Source organism: Pinus tabuliformis, chromosome J, assembly GCF_031772625.1.
Source record: "Pinus tabuliformis cultivar Carrire ecotype Pingquan chromosome J, CPIR1, whole genome shotgun sequence".
NCBI lineage: Eukaryota > Viridiplantae > Streptophyta > Pinopsida > Pinales > Pinaceae > Pinus > Pinus tabuliformis.
In genome coordinates this window covers 745,643,963-745,664,224 of record NC_142295.1, presented here as the reverse complement: position 1 = coordinate 745,664,224, position 20,262 = coordinate 745,643,963, and positions in this window count along the sequence as shown.

The window sequence follows — 20,262 nt, the reverse complement described above, 5'->3', positions numbered from 1 at the left end:
CTTGTTCTTGATGCCTCCCTTTCATCCTTACCCTTTTTCATAGTTCTCTCTGTCGACACTGAATTCAAACTTTCTAGCATTCTCTCCAGCAATTGAACATCTTTGTTCCATGGATTAAATTCTTCCATAGAATCTTCTTGTTTCATTTTCATTTGGCTCCTCATTTGTGGCAAATTTCCTCTAGCATCTACAACTATACTTGCACTCATAAAATAATTATTAAAATAGAAAACAGAAGGCGTGAGTGCCTCTTGTTCCTTTGGAAACACATTAGTATGCTACTTTGTTTTCTCCTCCTCTATCAGCATATCAGTCTGGTGATTTGAGTTCTCAAAAGAATTCATGAGACTGTCAGCTAGTTTCTCCTCCACATTATTCGTTCCAAGGATGTATCCTCGCTCAGGTTCACAATAGTGAACCTCTTCTTCTATAATTTCCTTGTAATCTTCATCATGTTCTTTCTTCCCTACTCGTGCTTTCAGCCATTTCTCTAGTAGTTACAATTTTGTCTCCCATTCACTGATCCTTTGATGAGAGTTTAGTCCTTCCTCTTTAATATGTTTTTCCTCTTCAAAACCTCCAATTGGTTGCTTTATATCCTTCTCCACTTCTTCTCTCCTTTGGCCATCATCTTAAACTAAGCTTCCTTTACTCTTACCCCTTACAATATGCTGAAAACAAACACTTCTCCACAATTGTCAGCAAATTGTCCTTCCTTACATGTTCCACCTGCAAACATACACAAGTTATCACATTTAACACCATAAGACCTCTTGGCCTCACTTGAAGTTTTAGTCTTCAATTCTTCCTCCTCATACTCACTTATTCTAAGTAATTCTTCCTTCAATTGAGCATTCACCATCCGCCCTTCCCTCCTCTGTAACTCTTCTTCCAGATTTATCCTTGTCTCATCATCTGCAGTAATATTCTCCTACATTATTATTCATCAATAACATTAATCAAATTCATTTGATCACCTTTCTAAGACAATATTCCTTCATTCTTCATTAAAATAAGATCCTGATACCTTACAGTTCTAAATCCTTTATGTCTCCTTATAGTTCTGAAGCCTTCATGTGATTTGTAAGATCTTCTACAGATCTCGAGTCTTCAACTTCACCAGAATTTCACCCTGTTCTGGTTTACAAAGGGATTCTTCCATTTCTAATTCAGCCTCTCTGAGTTCTTCCACCTGCCACTTTACTTGTTTCTGCTATAGACTTGTATGTAGCTTAGACCACTCCACTGCCTTTTTCATGACATAACCATATTTATGGTTCATTTCATTTCTCTACAACATTTCCATTAATACTTCAAGCCAAAGTGCTATCTCAGCCTTCTCCCTCTCATATTTCTCATCATTCCACTGCTTCCATATGCCATTTGCCTTCACATCTTCTTTTTTCACTTTTCTTTTGGTATGGTCTTTCTTAGAACCTCTGTTATGACTATTTGTAGTCATCTTCTTCCCCATCTCCATGAGTTTCTCACACTCACTATGAGCTGCACTAAGCCTCTACAACAGTAAGTCATCCCTGCTACCACTCACCTCACCAAGCTCTCCTCTGAACTTGGCCTTTTGACAAGAACTTATTCTCCATCTTTGGAACCTTTTTGAGCACTTTTCTTTGCTCCTTCTAGCCTTCAACTCATCTGCCTCTTCTAGGAACACAATTTTCCTATTTACTTCAATCACAATTGAAATACTAAGTTCTGACCACTTCTTTTTTCACTCAGAAACTCTTACCAACTTTCTTCATCATTTAGCAATTCTACCCACATCCTTTGTGGAATTGCCTTTGTGAGCTGCAACACTACCTTTTCGCTAACAAGTCTCCTTCTTGCTACATATGCCTCACTAAGTTTCTTTCATCTGAGCTTAGTCTATTAGCATTTCTCTCATTCTTTCCTCTTGAACCAATTGGGCACTCCTCGCTCTAAGTCGCTACAACCTTCTCACCTTCTTATACCATCACTTGTGTGTCAATATAAAAACCATACATTCTCTAATCTTCAATAAGATCAAAATGGAACATATCATCTCACTTTTTCAGGGTCTCTACATGATCTTGTTCCACCATTCTTCTACACTTTGAATGGATTGTCCTCTTTTCTTCTTGCATCTAGAAGTTTTGTTGCACATCACCTCTCTGTGCTTATTGTTTGTTAGATTAAAATCTGATCTCCTCTTGCCTCCATAAACATCTTTATACATAACTTTGTTCTAAGTTTTCTACAAATAACTTTAACTACTCTCATACCAATTGACGTAGGGGCTACCCCTCGTATACCCACAGTATGCATGTAACTATGCATATATATATTTTCCCCAATAATTTTAGACTCTCTGTCGAGTCAAATCTATAATTTATCAATGATTACGACCCTCTTTATTAAACTCTTATGCAGAATGATTTCATTACAACAACCGAGTCTTCCCCTTTATTCAAATCCTTCTATTGAGACTTTATAACTCAACCCTTATAAACCTTACGCAATCCTTAATCACGGTTATATATCAACCCCCACTTTATAACTATGGTAATGTTGGACTTAACACATGGAAACCACATATCCTGCATATTTCATTATAAACCCTTTACAAGGGAAATACACATAAACATACCTTTTTCGCTAAAATATGGTCTTTGCACATATTCCGAGATTTACCTTTATCACTATTGCTAATCGCAATATCCGCGGGTCTCATTACACATGAACCTTGTCTCCTATGATATGTGATTAACATAACAAACTTCAAAACATATACAAGTTGCGCCCATATAACCCTATCGGGTTCGCTCACATCACATGTCATATACTCCCACGCTGATAAAGCACCGTTGAATGTTTGCAATGCGATCACTTCGCTGATCGCATCCGCAATGCCTGTTGCACTTCTTTATGACCCAACGGTTATTCCTTCTGCAAAATGTGATTAAATTTCCACCGTTGATCCTCTTCTTAGATCTAAAGGTCCTTGTTCCATCACTTAATCACAAGTCATAATCGCTAGTCCTTGGGGTCGGGCTCATTCACTTAATAAGTCACGATGTAATTCAAACTCTCTGATCTCTGCGATCTAATCTAAACCGTTGATCTGTTAGATCCAATGCTCCTTGTGCACTGATTCTTTCTTTCTTCACTCTTTTGCTTCACTTAGATTTTCCTCCATTACTTCAGTTTTCTGTGGTTTTCGGGTTTTTAATGGTTTCAACCTTTCACTCTCAATTCACCTCCACTTGAGCTTAACTTCATGATTTCTTTGATCAGTTTCCTCTTCGCCCCTAATTGATACTTCAAATGGATCAAAGATCCACATGATCCTCTATCTCTTCTCCTCCTTTGTGTATTTTCCTCCATTCTACCTATATATATAAGATAAGTAAATATCTGATTACCTCATTCAATATTCGAATGACACACTTACACTCAGGATCGAATTCTATCTATATAAAATATTAATACTATGTCTCTCTAGCTTGATTATTTTAATTAGTGGCCTTTACCTCATATTCTGCCTGTAGGCTTACAATTCCACTCTAACTGGGTGGCTAGTGGCTCGTTGGCTATCTAACTCATCCAACCTCTCTTTTTTTTTCTTTTCAATAATTATTAGTAGTTTCTTTACAATTGAGGAACTCTTCCTTAGTTACTTTTAACTTTCTCAACAGTTTCGTCATACTTAGGAAACCAACTTCCCTAAAACACAAGACCCCTATGTTTACTAATATACAATGATATTGTTGGGTTGAATGATCCTGCATCATTATATTATAAAATATTTAATATTGTATTAGTATAAAGTTATTAAATTTAGTAATATTAATATTATAATATATTAATATGAACATTAGATTTAATAATAATATAAATATTGATTTTTTAATATCTAATATATTAAGGTTAACAATGATTTCTTGCATGGTATTAATAAAACTTTGGCTAGTTTTTTGGATCATAGGTTCAACAACAAATAAAATAAAACTAGTAATTGAAATAAATCGCCTTTAAAAACCAAAAAAATATATAACAATGTGGACATATGGTGTACATTATCATGTAGAACTTGTACATGTAAAGAGACAATCATTGTCTCATTGGATTGTGCATCATGTTTGAATTCAAGCAATCCACTTGATCGAGATCAAAAGATAAGAATATTATTGAAGGGAATATACAATAATTTGGGAAGATAAAAAAATTTATTGGGTTCCTTTACCATTATTTTAAATGTTTTGTTTTTAAGTGTAGATGGTATATAGAAGTTGAGAGTGTTGGAAGACATGATCCCCATACTGGATTGATTTCTATAGATTCCTCAAAATTATTATGGAAGAATAAGTATCCTTATCTTCTAACAATTGATTGTGAGCAAATATTTTCTTACTTAAAATAATAGATGAATGTACTAATTCATGTGCACTTATTTTTTTTTAGAATTACTTTATCTCATTATATTAATTTTGATGTAAAATAAAAGTGAAAATTCATGTATTTAAAAATGGCCTACATTCATTTTTGAAGTAACCTTATTAATTTGTTTTTAAAGTAACTTTCGGCACAACATCCCTTGCATATATGTGACAACATCAGCCCAATTATTATTATTAATATTATGAAAAGAATTAGTGCCATGGAAATGACATCTTATGTGTGAGGAGGTTCAAAGTTCAATTTCCCTAATTTACCAATGAAAGTCATGTATAGGGACATATGATTATAGTGGTAGTAGTTAAAATTGAGACCAACATAGTTGTGTATTCCTTTATATATTAAAAAAGAATTAAAAAACAGCAATTAATAAGTAATGAAGTCTTATGTGTGAGGAGGTTCAAAGTTCAATTTCCCTAATTTTCTTATGGTCATATATAGGGACATACTTATGATTTTTGACCAACAAAGTTGTGTATTCCTTTATATATTAAAAAATAATTAATAAGTGTTAATAATATATATATATATATATATATATTAAAAAAATATGTTACAATATTACTTTTTATTAAAAAAAATTATATATATATTTTTTATTATTAAAGTAGCTTTAATATCATTGTTTATCAATACTACATATCTAAAACATGATAAAACATTTCATCATTAAAATAATTTATCTAACTCTTATCTTAATTTAATTTTATGAAACATTTGATAGATTAATTACTTTTAACATAAATTTCAACATGCATTCTAATTACTATGCTTAAAAAAGACTTTTTCACCTTCACACATTTGATCCCACTAGAAGCTTGATAGATTAAGAATTAAGATGGATCTAGGCTAGTTTCGTGTAACATGGCATAAAGAAATAAGTGCTTTGTTATTCTTATAAAGTGATAAGTGTTTCACTTATTTTTTCATATGTTACTTTTTAATATAAAATATTTTTTAATTAAATAATTATTTGTTTAAATATATTTTGAAATTAATATTTAATTATATTTATTTTTTGAATTTTTTTGTAAATATAATTTTCAGAAATAATTTTTCCCCAAACACATTAGGTTTGGCTAAAAATCCTACCTCAACTTAAGTTGACTATGAACATAGATCCATCTTAATGCCCCAATCTAATGAGCAAAGCAAATCTGTTGAGGTGTAAAGCTCTTCTACAATGAAAAGACATTTCACCCAGTTAGGTGTTTGGTAGATACAAAATTAAGAGTTATCTAGGTTGGTTAATTTAATTCTCATTAGTATAAATTAAATTTTTTAATAAGATTAAATCAGTGATTTGTTTCCTTATATAAAATATATATTCTTAATTGATATTCATTTGAAACAATAAGATAATAAAAACAGTTCATGTGAGTGGAATAACTCAATTATTGTACATTTTTCCCCAAACAAATTAAGTTTGGTTAAAACACCTACCTCCACTTACAAGTTGACTACCAAATTAGATCCATATTAATTCCCCATTTAATAGGCAAAGAAAACCATTTGAGGTGCAAACCTCTTTTACATTAAAAGGAGATTTGATCCCTTTAGGTGTTTCTAGATATAGAAATAAGAGTGATCTAGCTTGGTTAATTTAATTTTCATCGGTATAAATTTTTTAATAAGATTAAACCACTGATTTGTTTCTTTATATAAAATATATATTCTTAATTGATATTTAGTTGAAACAATAAAATAATAATAAAATAGTTCTTGTGAGTGGAACAACTCAATTACTCTACACAATATTAAAAAAAAGCTCACATGAAAAATAAACTTGGTAAAATAAAACTCACATAAAAAGAAGGTGGTAAATTTTTATTAAAGTTTTTCATTTTTGTTTTTAATTTTAAAAATATTAAATTTATCTTCAGAATTAAACATACAACTTAAATTACAAAAATTCGCAATTTTGAAAACTATTATAAATTTAAATTCGACTAAAAACAAAACATTTAAATTTTTCTTAAACAGAATGGCTATACTAACCAAAATAAAATCCTTAAAATGAATTTTATAGATAATTCCACAACTCTACTTCTTAACTAAGGAAAATAAGTAAAACCTCTCCACAATATGTTTTCAATTCGAAACATAGTGGAAACTAAAAAGGTTTAAGAAAAAAGAATTTAATTATAAATTTATATATTAATTTTTTAAAATTTTTAGCTAATCATATTAATCATATATGAGAACATGGAAAATATCTCCATTTATTTAAAATTTACTGTTTTTTATTATCTTCTTCACAAATTTAGATGCGAGTGAACAACATTTTGAAGGTCTAGGTCTTAGTTTCAACTAAGAAACAAGCTAATATTTAAAATTTTGGATATATTGTCTGGGGTTTCTTTTCCAGTAAGTAACAAACCATGGTTCACAATCCCAAATCTAGGAAGGAAATCATGATGGAACTCTAATCAAATTTATAAATTATTCTAAGATTTTTAATTAAAATGAATAAAAGTAGTTTTCTTGCTTTTAGTCTAATTAAAAAAAAATGATATACTTGAACACATAAATCTTCAGAGTAGCATTGGAGTAGGAAAAGATTTAGTCATCTCCAAACCTTGGAGAAAGAAATTATTGACCAAACAACAATTCAAAGTACTTTCACATTATCATTTTCTCAACAACTTGCCACAATTTTTATATAATTGAAACACTAAATCTTTGAAAAAAATTAAATTAATTGGAATTTCATGTCTTTAAATTAACTATATTATAGAGTAATAATATTAGCAAAAAATGTGTTGTCAAAACTGGAGGCCAAAAACAATTAATAATAAAATCAGCTACTTGTCATACCAGGAGGTAACTCCTCAAAACAATTCATTGATATTCATTCAGGTTGGCCTTTATTATATACATGAGGGAGAGACTGTTCATTTCATCTCCCGGTGACTATTCGTATTTTCAATCATTTATCTAGATCAATTTCAGTTATTCACACAATCATGATGATTAGGTGTGAGCATTCCCTCCCTTAATCTGAAGGGATGTCGGTGAGTCCAAGAATCATTCTGAATCTTTCAAACTTTCCTCTTCCAAGCGCTTTGGTTAAGATGTCTGCAATTTGCTTATTAGTGGAACAATCACGGTGATGGATTGTTTTGGCCCCAACATGATGTCGAATCAGATGATATTTAGTATTGATGTGACTCGTTCAATCATGGAACTTTGGGTTCTTGGCCAACTTTATTGCTGAGTATTTTCAATCATGAGTGGAGTCGATGGTACTTGTTTTACCTACAAATCTTCAAGAATTTTCCTGAGCCACACAATTTCTTTTCTTGCCTCAGCAGCTGCCACATATTCTGCCTCTTTTGTGGAATCTGTTGGAACTGATTGTTTGCATGATCTCGAGGAGACAGCTCCTCATCCAAGACTCATAGCATAACTTGAAGTAGATAGCCCATTTTCTTTGTCTCCACAGAAGTCTAAATCAGAGTATCTAATCAAGCTGAAGTCGTCCACTTGTGTATACTTGATTCCAAAGTTTTGAGTTCCCTTCAAGTACCTTAGAACTCTTTTTGTAGTAGACCAATGTCCCTCACAAGGCTTTTGCATAAACCTACAGAGGATTCCAATAGCAAATGAAATGTTTGGTATAGTAGTAATTATGTAGTTGAGACTTCCTACAAGCTGTCTATACTTTGTTGCATCCTTAAATTATTTTCCTTCAATGGACGTCAGATTTATGTTTTATTCCATTGGAGTAGTAAGAGGATTGCATTTTTTCATGCTAAACCTATTCAACAGATCTCCAATGTACTTCTTTTGAGAAAAGAATATGGACTTCAGATGTTGAGTTACTTCAATATGAAGATAGTAATGAACATAGCCCAAATCAGTCATTTCAAAACTTTTCTTCAATTCGTTCTGTATGGATGCAATGTCGCTTTCATTATTCCATGTCGTCAAAATATCATCTACATATACCACAAGATATAAAACTTTTTTTCCAAATTTCTTGACAAATAAAGTTGCATCATCGAGATCATAATGTTTGAAATTGATTTTCAGAAGATGCTCCGTTAGTTTTTCATACCAGGCTCACGGTGCTTTCTTGAGGCCATAAACGAATTTAAAATTTTTGCATACTTTATGTTTATGTCCTTTCACAGAACATCCTTCATGCTAGGACATAAAAACATTCTCTCTTAGATCTCCTTTCAAGAAAGCAGTTTTTACGTCCATTTGATGGACATTCCAATTGTTCTGAGATGCTAGGGAAAAGAGTGTCCATACAGTCGCCCATTTTGCTGTGGGGGAAAAATTCTCCTCATAATTGACCCCTTCCTTGTGTGTAAAACCTTTATCCACAAGCTTTGCTTTGTGCTTGTCAAGTGAGCCATCAACTTTATACTTGTTCTTGTAGACCCACTTGCAGCCAATTGGTTTGATTCCTAATCGAAGATCAACCAGCTTCCAAGTTCCATTCTTTATCAGGGCATCATACTACTTTTGCATCACTTCTTTCCATTCATCCTGAGATGAAGATTCTTTGAAGGAAGCTGGTTCGAAATCTGTAGACAAATTCAATTCACAATCATAAGAAACATCCATATCAACACGTGAATCAGAGTCATCTACATCACCTCCATTTTCCTGGTTTGAATTTATAGTTTGTGTCTTTCCAACCTCATGAGGATGAACACTTTAAAGTGTATTTTTAAACCACTTTGGGGGACCTTTCTCAGATGGTCCAGGCTACTCCGTTGATTCAGTTGGGACTAAATCAAGATTAAGTCTCCCAATTCTATCAATCACATCACTTAAAGTATCATCCATTGTTGGAGTTTCATGCAGGGGAGAGAGTCTTTCAGAAGAATATTCCACAAGTTGATCTAGTATAGGAATCCCCCCTTCAAGATGTGGAATCTCATTATCAGATTCTTGAAATGATTTTTCATTTGCAAATCTATCAAAGTGATCAAGTTTCCGCTCAACAACATTGTCAATTTTGGATGTTTCAAGAAAGATTGCATCTCTAGATACAACAAACTTTTTATTGACTTCATCATAGAGAAAGTATGCTTTGGAGGTGTTTGAACACCCCAAGAAGATACATGTATGACTTCTTGCACCAAGTTTGTTTCTATGTACCTTTGGTATGAAGGCATAACAAGTGGACCAAAGACCTTGAGATGCTTTACCGAAGGAATGTGCACATACCAGATCTCATATGGAGTCTTGCTTCTAATAGAATTAGATGGACATCTATTCTTTATATGTACAACACATAGAACTACATCATCACAAAACATCAATTTTACATTTTTGAAAAACATCAGGGAGCGCACCATATTTAAGATTGTCTTATTCATTCTTTCATCTACAACATTCTATTGGGGAATATAAGGCACAATTGTTTGATTTTTGATCCCATGTTGGCGAATATAGTTTTCAAATTCTTTTGAAGTGTATTCTTTTCCATTATCAGTGCAAATAGAGCCAATATGAGATTGTGCATCATTTTCAATCCATTTATGAAAGTTCTTGAATGTTTGAAAAACATCATATTGGTTCTTCAATAAATAAACCCAACACATTCTGGTGTAGTCATCAATAAATGTCATCATATATTTGTTTCCATTTGCAGAAGGAACATGCATTGGACCACATAAATTTGAATGAGTGAGTTCAAGTTTTCTATGTGCTCTTGAATGTGAATCATGAAAAGACTGTTTGTTATGCTTTCCTAGAATGCAAGCATCATATTACTTAAGTTTCCTAGGAATTGTAGGCAAGCGAGTAACACCATTTTTCTTCAACAAGTGGAGGCTATCATAGTTAAAATGTCTAAATCTAGCATGCCATCATAAACTTGATGGACGTGTACCTTCTTCATAATGAGATTTGTATGATAAATGTTGTGCACGAGCAGAGGTAACCTGGAACTTGAGAAGCCTTTCTTCTTTTATCCCCCTCATGGCAAGTGAGTGGTCAGATGCTTTTCTCACCTCAAGCTTGCCATCAAACATATGAATGGAGTGACGTTGCTGGGAAACGTGGACCAAGGACATGAAGTTTCTCTTCAACTGTGGGAGATATAGAACATGATGCAGAAGAAAGTCTGGAAGACCAAGTAATTTAAGCCTGATTGTGTCAAGCCTTGATGGCTTGAATTTTGATTGGTCTGCAAAGTATACTCCTCCATCAAATTGTGAGTAAATTCTTCAAAAAAATCTTTTCTATGAGTCATGTGGCAAGTTGCTTCTGAATAAAGCAACCAATCATTTTTCTAGGAAGCAAGCGAAGCATTAAATAAGTCTTCATTTACTCTGATATTACATTGTGCTGCAGCATAATGAGCGGATTCAGGTGTTTTACCTTTGTCTGTGTCATTAGTTTTACCTTTGGGTTGGTTTCTTTGCTGCTCAATTTTGTCCCAAGTTAACTTGCATGTAGAGGCATCATGTGATCCATTTCCTTTGTAGTGTATGTAGTGAAAATCTGACTTTTCTTCTTGAGAGCGTGTGCCCCCTGTGCCTTCGAAATATCTTGCTCTTCCTCTTTGACCATCTCTACCTCTCAAAGAATCTTGGGCAAGATTCTTTTCTTTATGAGCAAGGCACACAGCCTCTTAAGAAGAAGATATGATTGAATGCATTATAAAATCTTAGTGTTGTAAAAATACTTCTGCTGGCAAAAAAAAATGCGTTTTTGATGTAAAAAATTGCACTGTACTAGCAATATTCTGAATTCTTATGAAAACCAAGAAACAAGCTGCACAGATAGGAGTTTCTAAGGCTTCTTTTGGAAAATAATAAATAATATCAGACAACCAAGTTCCAATCCATTTGGAGCACAACCAACATTTAGGCAGACCAACACTGCAACAAATACTAATCCATTTATCATGAGGCCTTTTAGGAAAATGACATGGATCACAACCTTTGAAATATTCATACCATATATCAAAATGCATTCAACACATATCTACCTTTTCGACCATGGGTAGCACAGATAATTCAATACGACACTTCATATAATTCAAGATCAAGGAAAAGAGAATGCGCTATAAAAAATATACGACCCTTCATACTATCAACTTTTTGATTACCCTCTACCATTAACTGAATTCCATTTGGTGCACAGATTAGCAATTCAATGTTTGGCGCCACTAGTTTCTTCTGTTCCAGCAAAAGGCACCTTTAATTGTTACACACAGGATGCGGTAACACAGTGCGGAGTGGCTGTGAATGGGAGCGGTAACATTTTTTTTGGTTCTTTACCACATAGAATTACACACGAACAAACTTTCTAATATGTATTAATAGTCACAAAACTAAAACACATTGCAAAAATAGCGAGAGTCGATCACTTGAGAATTTAAAACAAAAGGCCATCTACAAAGTAGCTGGATGCATCCATTTGCACATAAGAATTTGATTTTATTACTGCTATGATACCACATATGGGAGCGAGGACTCCATGCTCACTGCATCTCCACCAGACTGCGTACGGGAAAGAGGTTAAGGGGAGAGGCTGAGGTCGATACCACTACAATAGAATGAAACCACTAAGGTCGATACCACTACAACGGAACTACACGAGATGTCCGATTTGGTCTAAGGAACAAAATTAAGGTTATGGTCCAAAAGGTCTGCCTTCATATCCCATAGCTATCACCAGATGTGCGAGTTTCCACTACGTTTACGCTACCACTATACCAGGGAGTAGTATTCAATGAGATACCACCGAGCGTGCTCACTATTCAGACGGAATATCAAAGGCAGAGGTGTGAGTTCTGAAAAATAGGCAGAACATAGGAAGAATGAAATTGACACGAAGAGTTACACAAATGCTAATTTTGGGAGCTCACTCAAATGACATGAAGAGTTGCACAAATGCTAATTTTGGGAGCTCGCTCAAATACCATGTCAAACCAGGAGGTAACTCCTCAAAACAATTCATTGATATTCGTTCAGGTTGGTCTTTATTATATACATGAGGGAGAGACTGTTCATTTCATCTCTCGGTGACTATTCATGTTTTCTATTATTTATTTATATCAATTTCAATTATTCACCCAATCTTGATGATTAGGTGTCAACACTACTTTACCTCAATTTTATAGTATAAAATGAATCCATGCACATTTATGTAATCTATATAACATTCAAAAACATAATTTAAATAACAAAAAATTACACATTATTTTTCCACTTTAAAATAAGTTTACCCTATAATAAAACATGATACCTCCTAACTCACATTAGATCCATGATTAACATTGATTTATGAGGGTTAAATAATTAAATCAAAATATTTGAAATAACCTAACTTACCAATAAAATAACATTACATTACAATATCTCTTCTATACCTATCCACACACAAACATTAAATAGTACCTTTCTCTTTTATTGTATTAAAAATAAACTAGAAAAGCACCCATTCATACTTCCAAATAAATTATAACAGGAACAATTGAGAATAATTACAACCATAGAAAAATTTAGGGGATAATATTAATAGGTGGGCTAATTTTATAGTTTGCATATTACATAATAGTGAAATTCCCAGGGTTTCTAAATTCTATGATAAATTTCTATGCTTAAAATTTTCTTTAATTACAACTGGACACAAAATTAAAAGTGCAAAGGGTGTATTGTGTAACAAGTTTATATCGAGGTACTAAAAATGTTACAATACTTATCATTCTCACATTCCATAGCCTATGTAAAATTAACAATTTTTTTATCATTTATGAACAGAAAATAACATATTGAAGGAGGAACAATTGTTTGATAACAATTACGGTCCCATAGTATAATACTGAGTTTAAGTTGCAAAAAATGCTGATCCAAGAGAGAAAAAAAAAAACTAAAGAAATGTGTACGCTAAACCTAATGACATGCTCTCAAATTCATCTTCAAACGAACCGAATTGCAGAAAGGGAGGTACCATGCCAATTGCAGAGTGATTTAACGATTAATTTTCATACCAAATATTAAAAAGCTCAAATGTGAGTAGGATCAAAATAGTGAACCTCATTGTGAAAGTCTAGCGTTTAGCTTCAACTAACAAAAAATCCAATATTTAAAATTTCATATCTATTGGCTAGGGTTTTCTTTCAACTAAAATGAACTCACATTTCACAATCTCAAATCTAGGAAGGAGATCATGATGGAATTCTAATCAAATTCATAAATTAATGTAAGATATTTAAAATTGAAATTAATAAAAGTGGTTTTCTTATCTTTGGTCTAATATTCTAAAAAAACAAATGACCAAACATCAATTCAAAGTAGCTTCAAATACTAAATAAGGAATTTTATGTCTTTCAATAAGGTATATTATAGAATAATACTATTAGCAAAATATATGTTCTCAAAACTAGGAGCCCAAAAACAACCAACAATAAAATTCACTAGTTTACCTCAATTTTATTTCAATTAATAATTTTTTTTTAACTCAATTTATTAATTAATTTTTTTCAGTTATTTTAATTATGATTAAAATGCGTTTATGCTCATTAAATAATTAAATCAAAATATGTAAATAAATTAAAATTACAATAACATAACCTTACATTATAGTATCTTTTTTATAGCTATCCACCCAAGAAACATTAAATAATATATATTTGTTTTATTATATTAAACATAAACTAGAACAACAACCATTCATACTTCCAAATAAATAATAACAGGCACAATTGACTAGATGCAAAGTAATTACAACAAGAGCCAGTCACCCCATTCAAAGTGCAAAGGGTGTAATTCAAAGTTCAAAGGGTGTAATTCAAAGTTCAAAGGGTGTAATGTGTAACAAGTTTCTATCAAGGTACTAACAAACTTACACTTCTTATCACTCTCACATTTAATGGCCTATGAAAAATTAACCATGTTTTTTCATTTATGAACCCAAAATAATAGATTGAAAGATGAGAAATTGTGCTATAAAATATCCCATTCCATAGTATAATACTATCTTTAAATTACAAAATTGCTACTAGAAAAAGTCAAAGTGCAAAAAAAACCTAGAATGCCTAAGCAGGTGTACTCTAAACCTAATGACATCATGCTCTCAAATTCATGTTCAAAAGAACCCAATTGGAGAGTGATTTAACGATTAATTTTCATACCTAATTTTCATACCTGAAAAGCTCGTGTATATGTTCAGTGGTTTTCGATGTCAACATCAGCCATTGTTTGACACATCATGTCCAGCCTAATAATATATATAATCATATGTTAATATATTATATATTATAATATAACAAATTAGTCAATGATCATGGAGATAGTGCATGTGGGTGATGATACGGGGAGAGATGGAGCGCGCGAGAACCACAAGACTGCATAAGGGTTTTCGATAACCCTCTGCGGTCACCGCAGGGAACTGGCGAATTGCATACGTAGACTGCTGGCTGATCCCATTACTTCCCGTATACCCATCGCCGACAGTAACATTTCCTTGCCCGCTTTTACTGGCCATCTGTCGTTTTCGATGTCTTCCTCTGTAGGTATATTGCGTGATACAATGGATTTGGAGGAGGTTGACTACTCTGAAGATCCCCATCCCGACCGCATCATATTCGGTGGCCCTCATTTTGGTTTTTCGGAAGCCGGCCCTAGCTATCAGTCTGATCTATTCCCTCACACTCTCCCGATGGTTACCTTGCCGAATCCCCAATTGACATATCTCCCTGCTGGGCTCTCTCAGTCTCCATCGGCTCTGGATTCACCCCCTCTATCACCCGACACCCTACACATCCTAGCTACTATCGCACCTCCGTCGCCCCCTTTCGACCCCCATCCGCCCGTCACCTCCATCCTCGTGGACCCTACTGCAAACCCTAGTCCTCCGGTGGCCCGAAATCCTATGGCTCCCTTACACTCGCCATCTATATGTTTTGAGACTTCGACGGTTAGGGTTCGAGCTACCCCCCCCCCCCCCCGCCCCGCCCCCTGGTCGGCACATCGGACCTGCTTGCAGACCATCCATCTGCACCCCGCTCGTGAAAAAGGAAAACGAAGTGCGTTAAATCTACCTCAAGGGACATCTCGATCCAATTTGGGGAATCCTCCGCCATAGGGGAAGCAGCAGCCATGGCTTGCACTATTCTGGTTGGCCATGTTCGTGGACGGGCATATTCGGCTGCTTGACTTACAGAATGGGTCAAGGAAATATGGGGTGGGGTACTCCAAGAACTACCTGAGGTACAAGTGCTACCCAGAGGCTGGTTTTCTCTACACTTTGCAAAGGAGGCCTACACTGATTTGGTGCTTGGCAGATACTGGCACATAGAGATGGCACTGGTTCTGCTAAAGCGATGGAGTCAACTTTTCGACCCCGAGAGAGAAAAAATTGGGGCTGGTCCACTATGGGCTGGCCTGCCCAGCCTCCCTCTTCAGTACTGGTGTGAGGAGGTCTTCATTCGGATAGGAAATGCTCTGGGGACTTATCTTGACCATGATAAAACCTTTGTGGAATCAAGGAACAAAACCCTCACACGCATACTTGTACATTTGGACACCCGTGAGGGGCTGGAGGAGAAAATTGCTCTTCACTGGGGAAACTACACCAGGATTCAAATCCTGGACTATGAGGGGGTGCCATTTCGATGCCGCCAATGTCACAAGGTTGGGCACCTATTTAAGGACTGCCCCCTCAACAAGAAGACAGAGGACTCCCCCACTGCACCTACTATCCCCTCCAAGACAACGGCACAGACAAATCAACGCACTCCTGCACCTAGTCTGGCGCCCTCGACTCAACTGACAGCGGCTGCGACTCATTGTTCGCCCTCTCCACCAGTCACCAAATCACAGGCAGCAACAGAAGCTGCAAAAGCTTCAGGTACATCTCTATCCTCTCCCTTCTCATGTATTTCGCTCTGCTCCTCCATGCATGTACCATCTATATCTGTTGCACATTGCACACTGCCATCCTCTCCTGTTATGGCACCTCCTGCTCCTTCCTTGCCCTCTCCTCCTTCACACCCTTCCCATCCCTCCTCACCTCAGGAATCGAAGGCCCATGGCTATAACCTACTCCCTCGCATCTCTACCCGGGATCCCCCTCTACAATTTTTTGGATTGGGTCTTATGATACCTAGTAAATCCTCCTTGACATCCCGTGGGCGAAAATCTGACCTTTGAAAGGCTATCCAAAGGGCTGGAGCTGAAGTAGCCTCTGGTTGTCAATCTACTATAGATGGGGTTCTTAGAGCAGTAAACACCCCTGTCAGCGTGCCCCCATGAAGTGCCTCACCTTCAATTGCAGAGGCTTGGCTAGTGCCTCAACGAAACTAGCCTTGCGAAGGCTTTTTGAGATTATTCCTACTGACATCATTCTGCTTCAAGAGACTCTTGGCCCGGCTGATCTCATCTCTGATTCATTAAACAATATATGCCCGGGGTGGATATTTTTGGCCATCGACTCTGCTAATCGATTTGGAGGTCTCTCTATTGGGTACAACCCTAAAACCATCAAAGTTAATGCATCCTGGGGAGGCCGAGGGTACATGGGTATTGATCTTTATACAACTGAACTGGGGATCAGCCTTCGGGTAATTAACATATATGGTCCTTGTCAGCAAAGGGAACAGTTCTGGCATCATCTACTTGGACTTTCAATTGTTTCTCAGGAGAATATCATCATTGGAGGAGATCTCAATTTCTCTCTGGGCTATGGTGAATCCTGGCGATCCATGGCACAGGTTGACTCGATCACAGGGTATATGACAGATCTAATGGAAAGGCACACCCTGATCAATATCCCCATGAACAAACCTCTCCCCACTTGCCGGAATAGAAGGGTGGGTGAGGCGGCCCTAGCCCGCAGACTGGAAAGATTTATCATGAAAGGATCCCTTATACAGCAACTGCATCAATATAAACAATGGGTTGGAGCTGGTGGCATATCGGATCACTCCCTGGTATACATAGAGATATCGGGTCCTTTCCAAAAACTAAAAGCCCCCTTCAAGTTTAATCACACATGGCTTCAGGAACCATCTTATATACGAATGATCTCAGACTTCTGGGCTGCGAATCCGATTGATAGATTAGAAACATTAACAAAAGGATTTTGCTCCAATCTAGCCCAGCTTAAGCATCTCTCCATCAAGTGGGCAAAAGAGAAGTATCAGCAGGATAATACGGCTCTACTGAACATCGAAACTAAGCTCTGCACACTGATCGATGAAAGAGGTCTGGGGTTTGCTACGGCGGAAGATAAATCCCACCTAGTGGCTCTTAAAAGACAGAAGTCTCAGATATTGAAAGACAGAGAGGAATCTATTCGTCTGCGCAATAGAGCTATATGGCTAAAGGCAGGGGATGAAAACACCCGATTTTTTCGCAATCATGCACAGGGAAGGAAGGTCACCAACACTATATGGATCATGCCGAATCCAGAAGCAGGTGTGGCTGACACATTTAGCAAACTCTCTCACCTGGGATCAACGCATTTCAAGAATCTCGATAAAACCCTCCAGGATCGACTCTTGCTGACATTATAAATATTGCTAGTCATTTCCCCAGATTTGTAAATGGGGATGAAGCAGAGGCACTGTTTGATCCAGTGACTCCTGGGGAGCTAGAGGGCACCTTGAAATGGTTCAAAAAGGATAAAAGCCCAGGTCTGGATGGGTGGACCATAGAATTCTACCTGGCATTCTACGAGCTTCTCAGCAATGACCTACTAAGAGTCATGGAGGAATGTCGTATATCTGGAACAATGTATAATGCTATCAACATGACTTTTATTGCCCTCATCCCCAAATTGGACTCCCCATCCTCCTTTTATGACTATCGACCCATCTTACTTTGCAACTGCCTCTATAAGATCATCTCCAAGATCATTGCCAATCGTCTTCGCCCAATCCTATCTAGACATATTGCTCCTCAACAATTTTCTTTCCTTGAGCACCGCCAGATTCATGAAGCTATTGGCTCAGCCTAGGAAGCCATCCACTCCATTTGGACCAAACACCTAAAGGCCATCACCCTTAAGATAGACCTGGCTAAGGCTTTTGACCGTGTCAGTTGGCTATATATTAAGACGATTCTCATACACTTGGGGTTCCACCACAACTTCATCTCATGGATCATGGCTTGCATCACATCCCCTACCTTTAGTGTGCTCATCAATGCATCTGCGTCACATTTCTTCCACTTTGAAGGAGGGCTCAGACAGGGCTGCCCCCAGTCACCACTACTTTTTTTTATTGTCATGGATGGCCTCAGTCGGTTGATTGCATCAGCTAAGAGGGTGGGTGATCTTGGTGGTCTCAAGATATCAGAGGACTGCTATCTCACTCATCTCATGTTTGTGGACGATGTTATCATTTTTCTTGATGGCAGTATCAGGGACTCCCGCACCTTCTTAAAGATCCTATCCATCTTCTCATCTACCACTGGCATGCTAGCAAATCACTCAAAATCCTCCATCATATATACTCGCACATCCATCCAAGAGTCCCAATATGCGCACCGTCTGTTTCCTTATGGAATCACCCCGCTTGATCGGGGTCTATGTTAGAAAATTATATATTACGGAGCAATGGAACACATAAAATATTACAGAAATATAAACACAGAAAACGCGCAAAACAAGAGAGACACAGATATACGTGGTTCACCCAGTTTGGGCTACGTCCACCCCGAACAGCCAGTCCTTCCTTTTTATTATCCAGCAAAATGAAGAGACACAACCTACAGCAAATCCGCTGTAATATCCTCTGTTTTCTCTCACAGTCTCACCTCTCTGTTTCTCGCTCACAGAATACACATCTATCTCACAGCCTCAAATACAATACCCTCATACAAAGATAGGGGTTGCCTTCTAGGGCAAAAAACCCTAAACTAAACATAAGTTCTACCATCAGATCATCCGCCTAATGAACGGCCCAGATTGACTAGAAATTACTATACTTTTACAAGGCAATTTTACAGCTGTTTTTAGCTTCGGTGGCGCTGCCCCCGAAACCCCCCGCCAGGGGGGGGCTCCCAAAGGTCGTAGCCGCCCCCCCCTGGACCCCCCCTGCAGCGAATATTTTACGGACGGCGTTGCCGCCCCCATTTCGAACTGGGGTCCTATGTGGCGATACCTTTGAATATAGAAGATAATCAGGCTCCACACCCAACAGTCTAAAATATCTAGGTTACTGGATAAAGCATGTTGCTCAAAAAATTGTATATTGGACTTGGCTAGTAACAAAACTGGAGAAGCGGTTAAAAATTTGGAGCCACAGATACTTATCAAAAGCCGGCAGGCTTGTACTGGTAAAATATGTCCTTGAGGCCACACCTGTTTATTGGATGGCTCTTGCCTGGATTCCTAGGAACATCTTGGTCAGACTACATCAAATATGTAACAGATTTCTATGGAATGGGAACCAAGACAAGAGGATTTTTTCCTGGGTGACCTAGAACAGGATAGCTATGCCTAAGAAATGGGGAGGCTGGGGCCTAAAATACCTGCCTCTATTTTCCCAGGAACTTGCTGCAAAAATGGGGTGGACATTGATCGCGGAACAAAATCTTTGGACGAGGATTACTTATCATAAACATATCTACCCAATGAATATCATGGAATGGATTCGGCTCCCAAATTGGCCCAAAAATTGCATCTCTACAGTCTAGAAGGCACGACTACATTCACTGCCTCTTATCAGGGACAATTTGATCTGGAGAATAAATAATGGACAATCAGCCCGCATAGGTATTGACCCATGGATTGGGAGCGGTGGACGACATCGTTTAACCAGGAATCTTATACAGCATATACATGCCCAAAACATCAAGGTCATGGCAGATATAGCAGACCCTCACAATACCACCATTCTTTCCCAAG